This window comes from Sus scrofa, chromosome 3 (genome assembly GCF_054392235.1).
Source record: "Sus scrofa isolate SSC_HxYL_T2T_F1_AM1 chromosome 3, Sscrofa_HxYL_maternal_Yorkshire_Landrace_v2.0, whole genome shotgun sequence".
Taxonomy (NCBI): Eukaryota; Metazoa; Chordata; class Mammalia; order Artiodactyla; family Suidae; genus Sus; species Sus scrofa.
In genome coordinates, this window is record NC_139385.1 from 136,641,436 (window position 1) to 136,650,673 (window position 9,238).

A 9,238-nucleotide genomic window follows, 5' to 3' on the forward strand; every position below is an offset into this window, starting at 1 on the left:
GGGATACAGTCCTTCAAATTTGATTATTAATTTACTATCAAAGTCTAGACAGACCATTCTAAATGTTCCTAAAGAAGAATCACCCTTCATAATTTTCAAATAATTGTGGATTTGATTTCTGGAAACACTAAGAGTCATCAGATTCCCAGCAGGCTCTTTGTTAACATGGAAGATCAAAGTCACTCAGACCGTTGCACTGACTGCCTAATATATGGCTGGTATCTAATTTTATAATATTACCTTTTCTCTCATCTCACAAATAGGAAACTGAGTCTCAGGGAATTGCCGAGAAATTTCATTCAGTGACATGCCGTCAGGATAGAAGTCTGAATATTTCAAATACCAAGTCCATTTCTCGTTCCTCTAAACCACATTGTCTCCTGAGCTGGAAGACAAATGGGAAGTGAATGGTCTAAGGGGGTAAAAGTGAAGCTCTCCTTGTCCATTGATGTCAAGTCTAGGAGAAATTTTAATTGGATAAGGAGTGTGAAATCAGAAATTGTCAGTGAATATTGTTTGTTTAATGAATCAATTACCCTGAATCAAGTGTTACAGATCAGATATTTTCTTGGATGTAATTTCTCCCCGCCCCCAGAGAAATTCATTTATTTAGAGATATTTTACTCATTAAAAATACAGCCTATGCATATTATGTCACAAAGCAGCCTGTGTGTGTGTGTGTGTGTGTGTGTGTGTGTTGATATCCTCCACTGAGCACTAACTCATCTTTCTAAGCTTACACCACTTATTATCTCTTCCTCACCTTTCCTGGTCTATCAAGTCAAAATTGATGACTCCTTTTGCACCTCCACTGTTTCCTTCAGAAACGTCGATGACAGCAGTTCTAACAAATGTTTGAATTATTTGTTTTGAGGATTGTCTCTCTCACCACACAGAGGTTTTTGAAGACAGGAACTGTGCCTTTTAATTTCTGTGCCCTCACTCTCCAGCACAGCAAGCAGCACAAGGAAAACACATTTTTTAATACATTTTTTAAAAAAAATAAGTATTTTTTAGGAGTTTCCATCGTGGCTCAGCAGAAAGGAATCTGACTAGTATCCACAAGGATGCTTGGTCAACCCCTGGCCTCACTCAGTGGGTTAAGGATCCAGTGTTGCCGTGAGTTGTGGTGTGGGTCACAGATGTGGCTTGGATCCCATGTTGCTGTGGCCCTGACATAAACCAGTGGAACTATACTCAATATTACAAAATATTACAAAATATTGAGTATAGTTCCCTGTGCTATATGGTAGGTCCTTGTTGGTTATCTATTTTAAATACAATCGTGTCTGTATTTTAATCCCAAACTCCTTAATTTATCCCTCCTTCCCCACATGGCAATTTTAGATCATTTCATCTTTCCCCAGTCAGTGTCAATCTTCTGAGGTGTGGTAAGTGTGCATGTGTTTGCACACATATGTACATATGTGTGTGTGCCAATATGTGTGAACGCACACGAGTGTATGTGGGAGTGAGTACATGTGTGCACTACCAATATGAAACCTATGAAACCGAGAAGGTCTATGTGGTAGAGGAACCACATGTTTGCCAAGCTGGTCCTTCATCTTCTGCTCTTCCTCCTCTTCACCCCAACAGCAGCACCTGGGAAGCGTGTCAGTCAGTCCTGCTGAGCTGAAGACCCAGCAGTATCTGTGCAACTGAAGACACCCTCATCTTCTTGTCGGTGAGGCTTGTTCATGACTTTGATACATTGTCACAGCACTGGGACTGTGATTCCCTCCTTCGTGTTTATGGATCTGCCCCCAGGTCTTTCTGAGACAATTCTGGGCATAGCCACTCTTTCTCTATCCAGATGGAACCGGGCCCTTGAGCCCAACAAGTTTCTGAACAGACTGGATGCACCAGGACACAGATTTCAGGGCATGGAGACGGCTCATCTTTAAACCACCTTTGAGTGCCAGCCCTTGGTCAGATATTGTGGAGGGTCATAAATTTGACGAGATCCCTGCTCTCTAAAGCCTAGTCAGGGAGACAGATGCAAAGGCAGAGTCCGGCCATGCTGCTTGGAGGACACAAAACGGAGCCATGCGCAAGAGAGGAGGCGTCAGCAAGAGCTCCCCCAACAGGGCACTGGGGAAGATAGACTGGTGGAAATGACATCTGAGCTGAGTAGTGAACGTTAAGAAAAAGCACTTTCTGGGGAAAAAGGAGAGAAGGAGGGGTTAGGGGAGAAGCCTGACAGAATAGACATGAGGGACACAGCTGTGTAATGGGTATGGTGGGACCACGAGCAGATTGGTGCTGAGAGTATCAGACGGGAAGCTTCTCAGTGCTCTCCCTGCTCTGCTGTAGTAACTTCAACAATGACAAAGGCTCACGTTTCTCTCACATCTTGTGTTGGCTGCAGCCACCATATTGGCCTCAGCCTCTGTGACTTGGTTCCGTGTTATCTTCTTTATTTGGGGATCTGGGCTAAAGAAGGAGCCCCTGTATGGAACATACTCTTCTCATGGCCAAGGGAGAAGAGGAATATTAAAGCCATGTCATGACTCAAAGCACTCATCCTTGCCTCTCATTATCCGATAGCCAGGCGAGGTCACCTGACCAAGGTGGACATGAAGAAAGATAGGAATTCTCTCCCAACAGAAATTCCATGGCACAGAATGGGGATGGGCCATCATCTTAAAGGAAAGGCAAGAAGTGCACGGTATTCAGAGTCTGGTCCATCTTAGACAGTGAAGATGGTCTTCCCTTGAAGGATGTTCCTGTGAGCAAAGGTCAGGACAAAACTGAGGGCAGTGTCAGGGCCCCCAGGCTCTGTTTTTAGTCTGCTCAGGCTTCCACATCAAATTCCTGTAGCCTAGGAGACTTCAACACAGGAAATTTATTTTCTCACATTTCTTGAGGTTACAAGTCCCATTTAAGATTCCAGTTTATTGAGCTTCTGATGAGGAAACTCTTCCAGCTTGAAGACAGCCACCTTCTTGCCATGTGCTTAAGTGGCCTCTCCTTGGGGCTGCACATGGAGAGAGGTTCTTATGTAGCCTCTGGTGTTTCTTCTTATAGGACAGTATAGGGCACCTGTCCTACCGGGTCAGGGTCCCACCATTATGACTTCAGTCAACCTTTTTCACCTCCTTAGGGGTTCCATCTCCAAATACAGCCACACTGGGGGTTAAGGCCACAACCTCTGAATTTAAGGGGGGCCTGAACATTTAGTCTATAACAGATCCCCTCTTTGAAAATCAGAGGGTACCAAGTACCTCTACCCTTGGATGGCAGCCAGAACTGGGAGTAAAGACCCTACCTCCCATACCCCCTCGATAACGCTGAGGACATGGGGACAGGCTCTTGTCTCAGTGTTCAGGTCAGCGTTCACAGCCATCTCACTGAACCACTTGGACTTCTTGATCTCAGTGTTTTTTTTCAAACATCTAACCTTTTCTTGCATCATTCCAATTTTCTGAAATGTTCTTTCTATCCTTTTAGTTTTCACTTATCATTTGTGTTTGTGTTTTAATGTAAAAAATAATCTATTTTATAAAACCTGGTCAAATGTACCCCTCTTTCAAGTTACCTCCTCTCATTACCCTCGTGATTTATTTCATTCTATCTGCAACTTTTTTTTTCTAACTATTTCGTATTTCTTTTTTTCTTTCAGGGCCACACCTGCAGCATATGGAAGTTTGATGGCTAGGGGTCAAACTGGAGCTGCAGGAGTTCCCGTCGTGGCGCAGTGGTTGGCGAACCCGACTAGGAACCACGGGGTTTCGGGTTCGGTCCCTGCCCTTGCTCAGTGGGTTAACGATCCGGCGTTGCCGTGAGCTGTGGTGTGGGTCGCAGATGCAGCTCGGATCCCGCGTTGCTGTGGCTCTGGCGTAGGCTGGCGTCAACAGCTCCGGTTGGACCCCTAGCCTGGGAGCCTCCATATGCCGCAGGAGCGGCACAAAGAAATAGCAAAAAGACAAAAAAAAAACAAAAAAAAACCACAAAAAACTGGAGCTGCAGCTTCCAGCCTAGACCACAGACATAGCAATGCCAGATCTAAGCCTAGGCACATCTGCCACCTATGCCATAGTTTGCAGCAATGGTGGATCCTTAACCCACTTAGTGAGGCCAGGGATAGAATCTACATCCCCATTGATACTAGCTGGGTTCTTAACCCGCTGAGCCACAATGTGAACTCCTGGTATTTCTTTATGTACTTGAATTTCCTCTCTTTCTTCAATGTTAGACAACATCACCTCTGTATCCCAAACTCTAGCACAGTTCAATGAGAAAAAAAAAAAAATGAATGCATGCACGAATGAATGACATAAGTGAGAGAGTGTATCCCATCCTCCTCCAGGGAAATTTGCATGCTACATTTTACTATTGCTTCCTTCTTTAAAAAATCCCTAACTCTGCCATTAGTAGGCCTTGAGGCATGACTTAGGGGGAAAAAAGAAGAGGAAGAGGGTTAAAATCAAGAAAAAACTTCCCAAATGCCTGGGAGCCAAGCCTATGGCTTATTCACTACTGTCAGCTCCATCTCACCGCCATCAAAGGGCTCCATCTAATTAGCCAGACTGGAGGACCAGGGAGGACCAGAGCAGGCTCACTTCAGCTTGTTAAAGGCTCCTGTCTCCTGCTTGGGAAATTGCTCTCCCCTTTACCAGAGTTATTTTCACTTTGCGGCTCCCAGGGGAGAGAGGGCCGTTCTGGCTGAATTCCTGGCTAAGCCATTTGGCCAGGAGTCTCCATAAAACCTTGGCCCCAGGCTTCCCAACTTGGGCTTACCTCATTAAACCTGGAGACAGGAGCTTGCTGTTGGGTCTGCAGAGGCCTAGGTGAGATGGACTGGTCTCCTCTGATGGAGGGCCCAGGACCAAGACAGAAGTGAGAGTGATGGGGGAGACAGTGGGGACTGCCAAGGAAAGGGACTGGGGTAGCACTGAAAGCAGAGACATGCAGGAGTTCCCACTATGGCTCAGTGGGTTAAGAACCCAACTAGTATCCTTGATGATTTGGGTTTGATCTCTGGCCTCGCTCAGTGGGTTAAGGATCTGGGGTTGCTGTGAACTGTGGTATAGACCAGTAGCTGCAGCTCCAATTTGACCCCTAGCCTGGGAACCTCCATATGCTGCAGGTGTGGCCCTAAAAAAAAAAAAAAAAAAAAAAAAGAAAAAGCAGACACATGCATATCAGAGTTCTGATTTCCAAACACAACTGGAGCCCACTTCTTGAGGGTCCATAGTCTCCTACTTAGGAAAGCTCACCACAGACAGTTTCCTCCCACCTGGAACTTGAACTTGAATCCAGCCATGCATTTGATGCTGTCTTCTAATTGATGGTCTCTGCAATGCTTGAGGGTCTTTTTGCTGTGTAATAGCAACTGCAAGACTCCGTGTGCGCCTAGTTTGCAGAGATAGGAAGGTATTATTGATTCTATGTTCCTGTGCCTGCCGCATAAGGAAGGCTAACAAACTGAAACCTTGGAGTCTGGAGCAGAGAAAGGTTTATTTCAGGGGTCAGCTAAGAAGAATGAGCATGGTTTTCAGGGAAGATTTTTTTTTTTTTTTTTTGGAATAGGCAAAATTTGGAGGGAAGCCTGCAAGACGGTGACTTTCTTCTGATTAGGTGATGGAGGGTGGTGGTCCAGGCATTGCAAACACCAGCCTTCTGGTTCCAACCAGTATGAAGTCCCCGTGCTCAGGCTGAAGTTACCGTCCTTTACCTGGGTGAGGGACGTAGTCCCTCTAGATCTCTAAGATCCATAAAAGATTGTTCTGCACATCCTGGTCCCTGCCCCCAGGAGGGACCAGGACCCTGCCCTATCAAAGCACTCTTCTTTCCTGACTGCTTTTCCTTTGTTTCTCCATTTGCTCGCTCCTCTAATCAGTAAATGCCAGAATCTGCCCTTTGGAAAGCAGGGAAGGTCCAGGAAGCTAAAAGCCTTTTACCTGCAAACAAGAAATGTGGGGACACAGAAAGGAACGCCCCACAGGGTCCTAACTGGTGTCAAAGGAAGTAAGAAATGGTGGTTATAATGCCATCTCAGCTTGGTTGTAAGACAGTCCCCATCTCCTGCTTCTGTGAACTTCCTAAAGCTGATAAAGCCTGTCTCCTATGTGAGAACCTTCCAGTAGCTTTGTGCTCTATCAGGGAAAGCTTAGACACCTTGGCTTAGAGTCTAAGGCCCTCTGAGAGCTGTCCAAACCATCCCTGATACACATGCTCTCTTGAGGGGAAGTATCTATATGGAAAAACAGGTGTATTTTTCATCTGAGACCACATCCTATGGAAGGAACAGCAATATGAGACAGTAAGATTACCTTACTTTACTTGAGAGGAGTGGTCAGAGCAAAAAAAAAGGACCAGGATGAATACCAGCCCCTTCCCCAGGCTCCCAAACACCTTTCCATTGCATTGGGGAATGGTGTGGGTTCATTTTCCTTTGAAACTCCAAAGACCAAGGTGGCTCAGCTGAGGGGTTGGCCTAAGTTACACAGCTCTCAGGTGGCAGGTCCAGAAAGAGGACCTCTCCTGAGCTGTCTCTCAGCCTTCCCGAGCCACATGGTCCCTTCCCAGGTCACTGTATTAGTCAGTGGGCATAGACAGGGCACACCACTTTGGCATAGAGAGCACTCCACCGGGTCCCACAAGAGTTTATGGGTTTTACTCCAGACTCACCTGGCTTCCAACACCAGCTTCACCCCACCTTGTGAATGATGTCACCCCAGGCAGTTTACCTAGACCCTCTGAACTGCAGCTCTTTGAATGTAAAACTGGAGTAATGGTACCTCTCTTGAGGAGAGGCTGAAGGATTGGAGAGTATAGACGTGAAGGAATGAGGATGGGTGCCCGGCTCCTGGTGGATGCTAAATTATTGGGAGCCTGAGTTATATATGAGGGATGCGTAAGTTAATGAATGAGTAGTCATCGGGTGGTCCCTGAAGTCTCCTCCAGTGCTCATACCCTGGATTCACTATTAGGACGTATTCCTTGGAGTACTTAAAAGCAAAGTCTCTAAAATATTCCTGACTGCTCCAATATCTGGGCAGGAAGTGAGCAAAATGATAATCAACACAACTTTTGGTGTCTAATTTCTAGAGGCTATGTTAGCTTCCGAAGCCCCACTCCCAGGACTGCCTTTGCTGCTGGAATCTAAGATGAAATCACACTGCGTTTGAGATGAATGTAATTAAGAGTCTTCTAAAAGTCCCCACAAGTAGGTTTCTGAAGCCATTCTAAAAGAGCAGAAGTACCTAAGAATCCCTGCTCTGCCCCTAAAGTACCGTTTCTCCAATGTTCTTCCACTTAGTACATTTAAACACAGCTGATTTTACTGCTTACACCTGTTCTGTGCTAGCACTTAAAATAACGAAAAGAGGAATAAGTGGTGTTGTGTCTGCCTCTATGAATAACAATAGCTGGGGCTTACTGAGCATTCCTGTATCCCATGGACTTTGTTCCATGTTCCAGAAGCCTCCAGCTGGTCTTGCTGGGTGAGTTAACAGCTCTGACAGTTTAGATCACTTCCTCTTGCGACTTGGTGTATGCCTCTTAGAGCCAAAATTCAAACCCAGGTTTTAATGGCTTCAGAGACTACATCTTTTCTACTATACAGCACCACCCTCGAATATACCGAAGCAATAACAATGAATTGGATAAATACGTTGAAATGCAATCACCTGGCATGTGAACCCAAGATCTGAAAGCTACTCTGTGAGCAAGTGGAGCTACAGCACGTGAGGAGGAAAGTGGTTCCCCCAGGAAGCTGCACATCGAAGGGTCTTGTCCCTGTTGTTTGTTTCTGCCCCGTACACTGAGTTCCACCTTAGCCTGACTGGATTAGACTTTCCAGGGACTGATTCCTGAACTCTGTACTTTTCTGCAGCTTTCAATGCGGGTTCTGATGTACTCTATCCAAGGAAAGCCACTGTTTGGTTAGAAAACATCCACCATCTTTAAGATCTGAGGGTTCTTTTGTTCCCCACATTTATGATTCTATTTTTTCCCATTTTTTATTTTTATTTTTTTCTTTTTACAGTTGCTCCTCCAGCATAAGGAAGTTTCCAGGCTAGGGGTCAAATCAGATCTGCAGCTAAGGTTTATGCCACAGCCCTGGCAACCCAGGATCCAAGCCACCTCTGTGACCTATGCTGCAGCTTGTGGTAACACCGGATCCTTAACCCACTGAGTGAGGCCAGGAGTCGAACCGCCATCCTCTTGGATACTATGTCAGGTTCTTAACCCGTTGAGCTACAATGGCAATCCCCCTGTTTTCATTTTATATGTACTTTTTTTTAAGTTGAAATATAGTTTATTTACCAAGTTGTGTCAGTGTCTGGCATATAGCGAAGTGATTCTGTTATATACATATATGTATATATATATTCTTTTTCATATTCTTTTCCATCATAGTTTATTACAGGGAAGCAAACATAGTTTCCTGTGCTATACAGTAGGACCTTGTTATCTCTTCTATATATACTAGTTGGCATTTGCTAATCCTAAACTCCCAATCCATCCCTCCCACACCTGCCTCCCCCCACCCTTTCGTAACCATAAATTTATTTTCTTTGTAAATGTATACCTTAATATGGGAAAGTTAAAGCAAAAACAAAAAGGGCTAATAAGTTCCCCGCTAAGGTATATTATGTTTGACATTTGTTGACATATTTTAAAAATAATAGATATGTGCATGTATAAGAATATATATTTATGGTACAGAAAGTGCCAAGTGAAAAGTAAAGCCTTTCCATACCCACGCCTTTCCTCCCCTCAAAGGTTACCACCATCCAAAGTTATATGTTTTCTTACCAGACACACTGTTCTTTGTCTTGCCTTTTTGGAAAATCTTTTGGTATGATTACATTAACATTTCATTAAAAACAAAACCCCCCAAAAAATGTGTTCATGTTATTCCAAGATGCACCATAATTTATACAAGCAGTCTGATATTAATAAATACCTTATTTTTTCCAGGTTTTGTTTGCTCTTCACTTTTGAAAATAGTGTTGCAATGAATATTCTTCTCCCCATATCTAGGTGAACATCTGCAAGTATTGATGTTAGGTAAGTTTCCTAACAGTGGCATTGCTAAACCAACAGCTAAGTGCATTTTAAACTTTGATACATGTTATCAAATCATCATTCCACCAAACAGCAGCAGGAATGTCCATATTTCATGCTATCACCAGCCTACAAATCATCAAATGTGATCGAGACTAAAAGATGAGACAATAAGGAAATGTGTTCCAAAGGTGAGTGGTTTAACCGATGCCTGGTACCC